Here is a 14,050-nt window from a genome sequence, read left to right on the forward strand (position 1 = left end):
GGTGGCCTTGATCCAATCTTCCTGGTGTTCTTGTGAGAAAAGGAGATTAGAACACAGATACACAGAAGGACAGCCATGGGAGGACACAGAAGATAGAAGGAGAGGCCTCAGAGAAGCCAGCCCTGCCTGCACCTTGGCCTTGGTCTCAGTGTCCAGACTGGGAAGATGCTCTTCCATGGTTCTGGGCCCATTCTGCAGTGTTTGCTATGGTGGAGCAGAAAATGTTGCTGGTGAGGGTCCCCAGCAAGAGGCAGAGCAGCATGGCTGGCCTGGGCTGCAGAGGGAGAGGGTAAGGAGGGTTGTGTCAGGAATAGTGAGGTGGGGAAGTGGGGTCTAGAGGCAGACGGAGGCCTGGGCCAGGCAGGTTAATTCCAGAAGTGTTGATCATCTGACCACACCCCTGTGATGACACACCAGTAGCTAGGAGTGAGCTAGGAATGATACCCCACCCACCACACCTGGGGAACTATAAAAGTCAGTTGGCCTCATGCAGTGCAGACACCTGCTCTGTATACCTGCCCGCCCGACTGACTGGACTAGGGATGAGACACCTGCTCTGGTTCCTGCCTCTGATCCTGCTGGCATGGCCAGGTGAGCCCCTTGGTGCCCTGCCCTGTGTCTCCAAGGTACTTAGGACCTTGGATGACATCCTGAGTGTCTGGGATAACCTAGGTGGACATGTCCCCAAAATGATATACCCCTGCTGCCCAGAGGAGGAGCCAGGGTGCAATACAGAACTTGCTCAGAGCCTCAGTTTTCTGCCCTGGAGAGAAGGCACGCTGCTGAGACTTATGGTGGGCTCCCAGAACCAGCAGTGGGCTGTCTACCATGGTCGGCAGGCACATAGGTGGACCAGGATGAGGACTTGATAGGTTGGTGCTTTTGAAACAGCAGGGTCCATGGCTGTGGAGTGGGAGGCCTAGCTCCCTGAACCAAGGCATGTCTCCCCCAGTCCAGAGCCTGAGGTGTCACGAGTGCTTGGCGTCAGGGAATTGCTTCCAGCCCACATCTTGCAAGGCCAATGCCCGATACTGCCTGACTACCTGGAACAGTGAGTATCTGCCTTCCTGATAGATGGGAGACAGGGTGCTGTGGGGGTGAAATGTGGATCTGGCATCTAGGGCCTTCAGCAACAGAAGGGTGGACTAAGGAAGATTATTGTTTTTAATCTAGGCACTAAGATCGAGCACTAAGATTGTTCAGGCAAACACCATTACTGTTCTGGCCTTGTCTTCACCCTACAAAATGGGAGAAACACTGCTGCCTCCTTCCAAATGGCTTTAGAAGAGCAGACACCATATTCTGTCCACTCCACACACTGTATGGGAAACACTAAATTCAGACTGTTCCCAAGGGTACCAGTTACTCAGAAAGGAAGAGGGAGAAAAGTTGGGTAGCAGGTAGAAGCCCTGGTTGTGGTCAAATGTGGGCCCTGAGCTCACACACTGGATCTTGACCCTGGCCACACTGTGAGCCCTGACCCTGGTCACACTTGGAGCCCTGACCCTTGTCACTTCCTGCTGCACTTCCCTGTGGGGTGGGAGAGTGAGGAGGAAGCATCAGGCAGGCTATCAGGAGGCCTAAGTAGGCTGAGAGGGGTAGGAGTGGATTCCACAGGCCTCGATAAACAGCTGTCTGTCTTGCCTCTTCCAGGTCCCCCAGGACAGGAAACACTTGTTATAAAGTCATGTGCTTATACCTGCCCTGGCTTCCAAGAGAGCCTGGCTTACTCCCGAGCCTCCTGTTGCAATACTGATCTCTGCAATGGCACCATGAGCCTCAGTGCCAACTGGGGGTTGCTGGCCCTCAGTGTCTGGTGTGCCTTCCTTGGCAGGTAGTGGTGGAACCCAGTCCAAGGCACAGTCAAGAGTGCAGGATTACAAGTCTGAAGCCAGGTCCCACTGGTGGCTGACCTGCTTTGTGGCCTTGGTGTGGTGTTTCCGCATTTCCAACCAGAAGGATTCCAGGAGAGAATGAACACACAAATGGACCTTACAAGATATCAGACACGCCACTCAAGGTCATGGCCACTGTCCAGGGTGCTGCATTCTGATCACCAACCTGAGAGCTGATTACCTTCCAGCCTCCAGGGACTGTGCTGTTAGGTGGTCCTGGTGGTAAATCTGTTGCTAAGCCAGGCTGAGGCAGGAGCCTCTGGAAGTCTATGCCATTGTTCTTCTTTACTGACGTTCCAGGGTTCAAACCCCAAGCAACTGCAGAGCTGGGCCCTGTGCCACCACCTCAGGTGAGCAGGAGCCTTGGTGGGACACTAGAACTGCATTGCCAGCATTGAAGCATGCTGCTGTGAGGTGGTCCAGAGGCCATTGAGAAACGCCAAGCCTTCCAATGACTGGGGCAGGAGCCGTCACCCACACAGGGACAGACACACCCCTGAGCATCAAGTGGGGTAGTGCTTGCAGAAGGGGCAGCACACACGTAGCCTCAGTATCATCGTCACTCCAGGGCTGGTCCTGCCCAACTCCATCAGGATCTCAACTGTGAAAACTCCAGTACATACTGGATCCAAGAGCACGGGGATAAGAAGAGCAAAGGCTAGGCCTCACCCAGCTGTGAGGCCACTTCAGAGCAAAGCCTGAGGTCTCCCTTCTCTCTGGTAACTGGTTGACAACTGGGTCAGCTTGTCAACCCTCAGGTATTGTCCACTCTTTATTTAAGAGTGGCTACCTCCCAGCACAACATGTAGCAGGCTCTCCCCTCAGAGACCCAAAGGCCCAAACAACACCTGCCCTGGTCTCTCCAGTGGGGCCTTGACAGGCACTGGCCAGCAGAGCAGATCATGGAAGGGAGTTGTGGAAAGCCTACCAGCCTGCCCTGTGGTCAACTGGCTTCTCACCTTACTCTCCTTCTCACCTGCCTCTCCTCTTCCTCCTCTTGAAGAGAGAAGGTGCACAGGCTCCCCACTTAATGCAAAAATGGGGCTAGGCTGGGGTCCCCTCTGACCCTAAGCACTTATCAGGACTCTGGGGCTCTTCTGCAACCAGGCCCCTCAATTCAGCCATCAAGGGGACACAGCCTGGGAAGACTGGTGTCACCAGCCTCCTCAGGAACCCTGGATGACTCTCACCCACATACCAGGACTCAAGATGCCCTTTGTCTCATCAACCCAGAGGTGGGACATCTATAAAAATTTAAATTGTGCAAGAAATATAATACTTATGATAAATTTAAAATGACATTTTTGAGTTTTTATTATGTTCACAGAATTGAAAACTTCATGAGTTAAAGGATTTTTCTGTACACTGTCCAGCTCAGCTTTCTGCCAATATACACCCCTCTTCTACCCAAGAGCTGGTGGGTTCTCTGATCATAAGGACCAACCAGTATGGTCCTTCAGGTATCCAGCAATGACTGTCATATGAGTTCAGTGTGTGCCTCATTAGTGGGAACAGAAAGCATTCCCTAGCACAGCTGCCCTATAAATGCCAGTTACTGGATGTTAAGATCCCTTACTTCAGCCTCTGGGACCTAGTTGAGTGGTGGGAAGGTGTGGGCTCACCTGTGTGGAGGGAGACCTCTGAATTCACCTGCCAGGAGTCAGGGCATCTCAGATAGTTGACAAAATTCCTCCAGGATGGCTTCCCATTACACCCAGCCAGGGGCACAGTCCCCCACCTATCTAGCCCCAGCAGAGAGACAGAAGCTGTGCCCAGCCTCAGACAGCCCATAATAGGCAAATCCCTCTGCTCTGGGCCTAAAGGAGCCTTTGGTGAGTCTCTTGCCATGCTGCAGAGTCCCTGCAACCTGTGCCCCAGAACATAGCTCAGTGCTGGGGTCAGCAGGCCATGGAGAGTGTTGTGTGCTCATTTGTTGGAAGCAGGTGGGCACATATGGAGGGTACTGGGCTTGTGAGGACAAGCAGTGGATTCAGGACGTCGTGTGGGGTCAGCTCAGACCTCTCTAGGGGACTGAGGCTGACACTGTGGCAGGGTTTCTGTACACAGTGCTTTGGGGAGTTTAGTCTCAGGGGTAAATACAGGAGCCCCATAAGGAGTATCTAACACTGACCCAACTTTAGACTGCATGTCTTGGCTCCAAATGTCAGGTGGACATAACCTTCTCAACTGCACACTATCTGCTGGCAAAGTCTTACCCTGTCCAGCCTGCAGAGAAGCTCCAGGGCCATGTGTGCTGAACACATGTAGTTGGAACCAAAGCCAAACAACACCCAGCGGACCTGGGGCTCTGGCACACTCTCTAGTTCCAGGCATCCTGTGGTATGTACTTCCTGCCATATTGTAGACAGCCCTACTCGGGTCCACAGTGCCTAGACACAGTCACCATACCCTGTATACAGAGGGAGGTGGACATTCTGCAACTAAGGTGAGATTAGGAGCGGTGTTATAGGAATTGGTGACAATAAAGCATTTGATGTATCCTGTGCTTCCACAGAAACTTAATGATGTGCTGCAGAAGATGGTGAGTTGGGGCCTGGGAGCTGCCCTAGACCCTGTGACCCCTTCTCACTCACCCACCACATCTCATGGAGGAGTAATTGGCCAAAACAATCAAAGCAAGAGGATTTGCTGTGTGTGGTACTGGAGATTGGATCCAGGGATGCTCTACCACTGAGCCACACCCAAGCCTTAGTGAGAAACAGGTTCTCGCTAAGTTGTTGAGATTATAGGCATGTACCACCACACCTGCTTCAGTGCCTTTAAATACTAACTTTAGACTGGTCAAGAGTCTGGTCCACTTGCTACAACACAGGACTGCTGGCACTTGACACTGGAGATCAACACAGGAATGACTGCACCCATTCTGGGATAGCATGGCAGACTCTGCACACCACCCTACCTCTGTCTGTTGCAAAAGAAATACAGGAATGCATCACACTGTTTTTTAAAATCAGGCAAAGGAAAAACATGTCTAAGAGGTGAAAATCCATGCCCAGGTCCTCTCCTCCAGTCTCTCTGTTCATGGGGGTGGCTGGGACTCTTTCTCATATAGGACCAGGCAGAGCTTGGGGCTGACTTCAAATCCTTCCTTCCCATGTACATTACACATTCACTTCCACCTATGCATCTTTAGTCATCGCAGCTGAGGGGTCAGTGATGTGCCTTGAGTTTAGAAGCTAAAGTGACTTTAGAATTCTCATGTTGACATCTAATAGATATAGCAACTGCCTTTACATTTCAGGAGCCCACAGTAACCATTCCCTTTGATGACAACTTTAAAGCTGCTTCAGATATTTTGTGATCATAGTTTGCTCATCTCTTATGCAGGTCTTTGGGCTCAAATCAGACTATTTCTGTTGAATACACTCCTCAAAGTTGAATTCTGAAAAATAAACATAGCATATTTAAAATTTTGGTTACTCCTGCCAAACTGCCCTTCTAGAATATTTCACCAAGCTGGGAGATTGTGTGGCTTGTTGGAGGATTGGAGAAAACAGAATCACAGTTATGGTTAGTTGGGTTCTGATGGGTAACCTTTACCAGCTAGGCTTTTCTCCTGTGCTTTGCAGATGTATTTTCAGGGCAGGGACCCTATGTCAAGACTTGACATTCATAGGGTGCCCTCATTCTTTTCTGAGTGCTTTCCCATGTGATTCCTATAACACGGCACCTAATCTCACCTTAGTTGCAGAATGTCCACCTCCCTCTGTACCCAGGGTGCAGATGCAGATGGGGCTGAGTGACGTGTTAGAGATCAACTCGCTGGAGAACAAGAAAGGGCTGGGCTCTGCGCACACCTTTTACTTATCTGTCCCACCAGCCACCAAACTACCGTGCTGGCTAATAATCATAGATCCTTAGAGTATAGGGACAGGGAAGAGTATAGGGATAGGGAAGGCTGTCACTGAAGTCATTATCATGAGATTGGGTGGGTAGATCAGGAAGGACAGAAGAATGCACTGGCATTCTCAGGTGAGGAGGGCTGATGGAGCCTGGAATCTTCTCGTGGCTGCACTTGGGGTCTTTGTTGGTGCAGGGGCGTGAGGCCTGGAGAATGGACATGAGCTTGCTATTGGACAGTGGAGTTTGGAGCTGAAGCTTGGACCATAGGTTCCTCTATGCAGCCTTGGCACAGTGATACTGAATTCCAATGTAGGCAGGGCATCCAGAATAGTGTCAGGAAGTGGGCGTGGGGGCCTAGGTCTTTCATAAATGGGAGGAGAGCCCAGGCCATCATCTCTGATAAGGACATCTTGCAAGGCGCATGCACAGAGACTTTCCCAGAGAATGGAAGCCACTCCAGGGATCTGCCTTACAGGGTTGATTGAAACAAAGTGCAACAGACTTTTGGGAATCCCAAACATGTTTGGAAGACATTGGCATGCTCACAGAGCCTTGCCAGAGAGCTTTCTGTAGAAGAACCTAGTACCAGGACCAGTTTCCTTCTTTCTGGTTTCCCATGCCATGTATGGTCTTCTGAGCTCTCTAAGCAGGGTGCTGGGAACACTGTTGCTCAGTTCTGTGCAGTTGGACAGGGCCTTTTCACCCATGTCAAATTAGTTTAGCCATCCCAGAATCACTCTACCTGGACTCAATACAACTACTGACTTTCACCTGAGTTGTTGTGCACTGGAACCCTGTAGCCCAAGCCATCATGAGGAAGGCAGGTGCAAGCTGTAGCATATGGGTGGAGGCTGCTAGAATAGGTCTTCTGGGGGACTTCCCAGGAGGTTTTCTGCTTCAGGCTCCAGCATCCTGGGAGACCGTTTTTCCTCCTATCTACAATCTGGCTTTCAGAGTCTGGAGGTGTTCACTCAAGTCCATCAACCTCTACCTGTGGAACCAGGATGTCTCAGCAGAAGAGTTGGATGTCATGGTTTGTTGATGCAAACGGTAACTCAGAATGTATGCTGGAAGTTAAAGAGGGTGGGTTCTACTTTCCATCTCCTTAAGCTCAAGGTCACCTTCTCAGAGATGCCTTGACCAATCATTCTGATGAGCCAGCTGCTCTCCAGAATAAGATCTTTTATCATTCTGCACATGGGTGCTGGTGCTCTGGGTACCTCACAGACATCCTTGCTAGCACATGTGTCCAGCACACAGATTTTCAGGAAGCACCCTTACTGACTGACCCTCTCTCCAGTCTCCCTCCTCTATTCCCTACACTTTCTCTCGGATACCCTTAGAATGGATCAATCCTCTACATTGACTTTCTCTTATCCCCTCCTTGTCTAGAAGCACCATTCAGACCTGGTATGGGACAGAGCTGGAGAATTTTCTCTACAATGTAGGGGTCCCTAGTTGAACTGGGTCTTCCTACTGCATCCTGGGCAAATTCCATAATCTCCTTTCTGAACAGAAGAGATAAACGACCAGCTTGCCTCTCAAGGGCCTGGGATGATCAGTCAGTGTCTGCAAAGTGCTCACACTATGAGTCATCTACCTCTTAATTAAAGAACTAAATAGAAAGAAATTATTCCCCTAGGGAAGACATTCTCCATGCAAATGCCCAGTGTGGAGATATTCAAGATGGTGTAGTAGAGGAAGGCCACAATTCAAGTTGCTCTGTGACTCAGGATTCAAGCTGTGGAAGTACTGCTCCTCAGGAAGGTGGGTGAAAGAGAAATTTCACTAAAGTTCAACACTGGACAGTCAGAGTGTCTTAGATACTCAGCAATTAGGGTGCCCTAAACAAAGAAGGAAGTTTATGTTATAACCAAGCCAGTTGTGACAGCTATGCTGGTTCACCAGAGAAGGGAGGGAGACATAAATGCAATGGACAAATTTGGCACAGAAAGTCCTGTAGATCAGAAAGGTAGCTTAAATTTATTTGATCCAGAGCCCCACAGCCATCTGTTGCTTGAAACTTGCACTGTTTCCCAACTGGCCATGGGCAGTTGAGGTGGGAGCCATATTGAGGAGGCCACACTGCAGCTTGCTGCAGTGGAGCTGGGTGACCATAGCAAATGCTGTCCTGGAAAGTGCCTCATGTGTGGTCTAAGGTGTATCCAGCACAGAGGAGATTGTACCCAGGGGATCAAGTAAGGGATACAGAGGGGAAGCCCAACTCATTTTCCTTTTGAGCCTGGAAGCTCATGTGATCAGTAGAGTGGGTTGGGAATCTGAGTAGGTGAATGTGGGTACATATAGGGACTCATCCCAGGAAGGCTGCATTTGAGGTCAGAAGAGTATGTGGAGGGTTTCTCATGACTACCACAATTCCTGCCCTATAAGCAGAATTTCTGGGAGTTTCCTGAGACCCAGATTCCCAGCAAAGATTGGCAACTGACAGGCCCTCTGGATGTGTTGATCTAATCTATCCAGAGCACATATCACTCAAAATCCTATTAAGGCCTCATTGGATCTAAGCCCCAGTCACTGGAAATCCCTTCATAAACAATGCAGCAACCCTACCCTGGGAGTGAATCTATCTGGTCTGTATGGGCAAAAGACCAACTGGCGGTACTTCCCATCCCATCCTACCTTAACTGGTGAGAATCATTTCACCCAGTCCTAGGACACTCCAGCTGGCAACTTTCTGAGTAATAGATTTCTCTCTCTCTTTCCAAAAGAACAGAAAGAAGTTAATAATTATGATCGGAACCAAAATCAATGAAATTGAGAATAAATAGAATAAAGGATTGATGAAATAAAGAGTTTTGAAAAGGTCAACAAGATTGATAAGCCCTTAGCCAAACTAACCAAAAGAAAAAAAGAGAAGATACAAAATTAATGAAATTAGAGATGGAAAAGGAGAAATCATCATGGACATCACAGAAATCCAGTGGATCTTTGGGGAACTATTTTGAAAACTTATACTCCAATAAACTGGAAAACCTGGAAGAAATGGATACATTTCTAGACACAAACTGCCAAAATTGAATCAAGAGAACATAAAAAACCTAAACTGATCAATAACTAGCAACGAGAGTATTAAAAAAACCTTTCATCAAAGAAAAACTCAGAACCAGATGGGTTCTCAGCTGAATTCTATCAGACCTACAAAGAACTAATTCCAGTGCTCTTCAAATTATGGAATAAACTAGAACAGGATGAAAGAATTCCAAATTAATTCTATGAAGCCAGTACCACACTTCTACCAAAATCAAATAAGAATTCATCAAGGAAAAAAAACCACTGACCAATATCTCTGATGAACTTAGATGCAAAAATACTTAATAAACCATTAGCAAATCATATTCAAGAACACATTAAGAGTGTCATACACCAGTATCAAGTTGGTTTTATCACAGGGTTGCCAGGATGGCTTAACATACATAAATCAATAAAGTAATTCATCACAAAAATAGAATTAAGAACAAAAATCACAAAGTTATCTCAAAAGATACAGAGAAATGTTTCAACACAATTCAGCATCCATTCATGATAGAAATGCTGAAGAAACTAGGGATAGAAGGAACCTGCTTCAATATCATGAAGGCTATCTTCAAAAAACCCAAAGCCAACCTCATAGTATATGGGGGAAAACTGAAAGCATTTTCTTTAAAATCTGGAACAAGATAAGGATGTCTACTCTCACTACTCCTATTTAATATACTACTAGAAATTCTAGCCAGAGCAAGTGGGCAAGAGAAGGGAATAGAAGGGATAAAAACAGGAAAGGATGACATCAAATTATACTGCTTGCAAAAGACTTCTGGAGTTAATTTTTAAAAAGTTAAGCAAAGTATTAGTTTTAAAATCAACATACAAAAATCAACAGCTTTTCTATCTATCATCAACAATGAATCTGCTGAGAAAGAAATCAGAAAAATAATCATATTCATCATAGTCTCAAAAAAAAAAAAAAAGAAAAAAGGAAAAGGATAAAAGAAAGAAAAAAGAACTGGGGATAAATCTGACAAAGGTGGTGAAAGATCTCTACAACTAAAGCTATAGGACTTTGAGGAAAGAAATTGAAGAAGACATAAGAAGATGGAAAGATGTCCCATAGATAGACAAAATTAATAGTGTTAAAGAGGTCATACTACCAAAAACAATATGCAGAGTCAATGAAATTCTCATCAAAATATCAATGACATTCTCCACAGAACTGGGAAAAAACAGTCCTAAAATTCATTTGGATGAATAAAAGACCCAGAATAGCCAAAGCAAATCTAAGTTGAAAAAGCAATGCTGGAGGTATCATCATACCTGACTTCAAATTATACGATAGACTTATGTAATAAAAACTACATTGTACTGGCATTAAAAACAGGTACATACACCAAAAGTACAGAATAGAAAACACAGACTGCATATCAACAGTCATCTTATCCTTGACAAGGTGCCAAAAACATACTTTGGAGAAAAGGCAGCCTTTTTAAAAATGGTACTGGGAAAACTGGTTATCCATATGTAGAAAAACGAGACTATACCATTATCTCTCACCCCACACAAGAATCAACTCAAAATGGATCAAAGGCCTTGGAATTACACCAGAAACTATGCAACCCCTAGAAGAAAACATGGGATCGACACTCCAGTTTTTAGGTATAATGGCTTTCTCAATAGAACTCCTAAAGTGCAGGAAATAATGCCAAGAGTTAACAAATGGGATGACGATGAATTAAAAAAACTTCTGCACAGCAAAGGAAACAATTGAGAATGTGAAAAGAGAACCTACAGAATGGGAGAAAAATCTTTGTTAGCTCCTCTTCTGAGAGAACAGTAATATCTAGAATATACAAAGTACTTAAAAACTTAACACCAAAATCCCCCCCCACATAAGTCAATTAATAAATGGGCAAATAAATTAAACACTTCTCTAAAGAAGAAATACAGATAGCCAGTAAATATATGAAAAAATATTCACCATCATTAGCAATTAGGGAAATGCAAATCAAAACTACACTGAAATTTCTTCTCATTCCAGTTAGAATGGCAACCATCAAAAATACAAACATTAATAAATGATGGAGAGGATGTGGAGAAAAAGGAACACTTTTGTAGAGTTGGTGGATTGTAAATTAGTACAATCACTGTGGAGGTTTCTCAAAAGACTCGGCATGGAACTATCGTACGGTCCATATATAAATGCTTCATTATTTATTCTAAAGAATTAAAGTCATATCCTTAGCCCACTTATTGATTGGGTTATTTGTATTCTTGGTGTAAAGTTTTTTGAGTTCTTTAGTACATGTATAATTACACAAATGGTGCGATGCTACTTCATGTACAACCATAGAAACAAATTGTACTCCATTTGTGAATAAAAATGAATAAATTTTAAAAAGTAACAAAATAAAAGAATTAAAATCAGCATATTATAGCAATACATACATACCTATGTTTATAGCAGCACAATTTACAATAGTCAAAATATGGAACCAGCTTAAGTGTCCACTGATGGATGAATGATAAAGAAAATGTGGTACATATAGACACAAGGGAGATTTATTTGGCCATAAATAAAAATGAAGCTATGCTATTTGCAGGAAAATGAATGAAACACAAGAACATTATGTTAAGCAATAAGCCAAACTCAGAAGGTTAAGGGTCTCACTGAGTTACTTAGCACCTTGTGGTTGCTGAGGCTGGATTTCAACTCAATCCTCCTCTCTCAGCCTCCTGAGTTGCTGGGATTACAGGCATGTGCCACCATGCCTGGTTTGGTCATTTTTTCTTTCCACATTTTTATTGGTGCATTATAATTGTATAAAACAATGAAATTTGTTATTACATATTTGTATATGCACACATTATAACAATATAATTTTCCCAGTATCACTCCCCAGCACTTCCCCTCTCCCTTCTTGCCTCTCACACTTCTTGGCCCCTCTCCTCTACTAATCACCCTTTGATTTTCATGAGATTTCCCAACCTTTCTTTTCCTTTTTCCTGTCTCTGAATAAAAAAAAATTAAAATAGGGTTGGGCATGTGGCTAAGTGGTCGAGTGCCCCAGAGTTCAATCCCTGGTAATGACAAACAAACAAACAAACAAATAAATAAATACTCACTATAAGGGTAGGGGTGATTTCCCCCCCATATGTTTTGTTTCTCCTTGCTGTGAATGTACTCTGAGATTCACACCAGAGCTCAGGGGTGCCAGATAATTGGCATTTAGGGGAGGAGTCTCGTCATATCCTTGAACCTGACTCAGGACAGAGGAAGGGCCAGGATAGTGGTGAGGGCTGCAACACCCATGCAGATTCCTGGCCATGCCCTGCACAGGCCTTGGGAGCTGCTTTTGGTGGGAACACAGCCTTCTTCTCCTCCCCAAGATGTTGGTCACAGGGAGTCTTTTTCTGCCCTGGACACATGCCAGCACTTAAAATGAACCATTGGTGCTCCAACCCTCTCATGACTATGGCCTCCTGTTACTTGGACTCACTGCTCCTCATGAAAGTCACTAGTTTATGAATGCCTTTCCATTTCTGCCTTGATATCAGCCTTACTCTTTCTGGAATCTTCTGGGATGACTAGTGATCTCTAGTTACATCAGTGTGGCAAGGTATAAGCCATTGTTGTTCTCCCACTTCTCAGAAGGTGCTTCCTGCATCATCTTCTCAAGGATATTTTTTTTTATACTTATGGATAAGTCTCATTAGAATGGAAGTATAGAAACGAAGAGCTTCAGGAGAAAATATGTATCAGGAGGAATCCAGAGAAGTTGAGCATAGGCTTTTGAACATTTCCCCATCTAGGGCCGTACAGGATATACTTTCTCTTTAGCAGTTTTACTATGTGGACATGTGCAAAGTGCCTTTGCACTGAGAAAACTGCTCCAGTTTTGGGGTCTGAGGCTTTTGGTTGAGAGCCAGTCACATAGAGACATCATGCTACATAACAGTCACAGCGGCTGAAACTTATGATCCAAGTGATGAAATCAGAAGCACATCAAGTATGTTGATGTATGTGCAAAGCAATCCTGACAGGCTGGAATGACATGGTCTATTACTGCAGGTACACAAAACATAATTATCAACCATTAACATAAGAACGTTTTGAGGGCCACTTTCTCGGGGGTTGGCTAAAGGTCAGGCATGGTACTAGGTTCCCTTGAAAACATGCAAGGACTGAACAGCAAGACCTACTCAGGAAACACTTTCCTCACACTCCACATGTGCTATTTAAAATTCAATAGTGCCCCATTGAATGCCCCATGTCCCGTGCCCCATGGCAAATGCATGTGTAAACTCTGACATATAATAAGATCACATCTAGTCATTGGTTGAACTGAGATTTGAACCTAGGGTGGGTTCATTCTCACTTATGCTGTACTGCCTTCTCACTACCAGCTACTAGGGTGATGAGTATTCACAGATCACCCAATCCACTGGGATGAGCAAAACCCCTACTTACTATAAATTAGCCTGAGCCATCCTCCCACTCTGCTGGGGGCACATAAAGATGTCTTATCTTCATTTGTATCTGACCTCCCTATGGCCTCTGTCTTTGCATAGGAATTTCCCCCAGATGTGTGTCTATAAGGTCATCATAACATTTACAGGCAGTACAATCATGATGCTTATGCATAAAAGTATTTAAAAAGTACATGCATTCAGGGGGAGAAACATTGTGGGCCAGGCATGGTAGCACACCTGTGATTCCAACTACTCAGAAGGTTGAAGCAGGAAGATCACAATTTGATCTAGACAACTTACTGGGATCCTGTCTCAAAATAAAAAAAACTATTTTGAGTAGCAGCCAGTGGCAGAGCACTTGCCTAGCATGTGTGTTCCCCTGGGTTCAATACCACTGCAAGACAAAAAACAAAAAAACAAAAAAAGCATTACAGGCACTATAGACTTGAATTTTCTATTGGTATTACCTATTTTAAAAAGAAAACTGCAAAGAAATAAGTTGCAAATTATTCTGGGTTAGAAAAGCCTGATCTCTGAAAAATCCACAAATAGAAGCAAATGTTGTAATCAGATTTTTTTAAAATTATCATGACAAAATTTTAAATATATGTAAAAGTAGGGCAAGTAATATATTGAACTTCCATATAATATTTATTCAAATTAGGCAATTTTCACTACATGGCCAATTTTGTTTCAGTTAGACTTTTATCCATTATCCATTTGTATCCTAAAAGATAACTTTTTAAAATGCACAAACACTACCATTATTTCATTTACAAAATAATGATAATGTCTTACTTAGCGTTTGCAGCACTGTCACTAAAAGA

The 14,050-nt window shown here is 44.6% G+C and overlaps 1 long non-coding RNA gene across 1 annotated transcript; it reads left to right on the top strand.

Moving 5' to 3' along the window:
* The first annotated feature begins 516 nt into the window (after nucleotides 1-516).
* Nucleotides 517-3,143, top strand: LOC124981208 (uncharacterized). Its single transcript, XR_007107938.1, has 3 exons — nucleotides 517-591; nucleotides 953-1,051; nucleotides 1,654-3,143. It is a non-coding gene; the product is annotated as an uncharacterized LOC124981208 (long non-coding RNA).
* The last annotated feature ends 10,907 nt before the right edge of the window (nucleotides 3,144-14,050 follow it).

The sequence above is a fragment of the Sciurus carolinensis genome, chromosome 3 (genome assembly GCF_902686445.1).
Source record: "Sciurus carolinensis chromosome 3, mSciCar1.2, whole genome shotgun sequence".
Taxonomy (NCBI): Eukaryota; Metazoa; Chordata; class Mammalia; order Rodentia; family Sciuridae; genus Sciurus; species Sciurus carolinensis.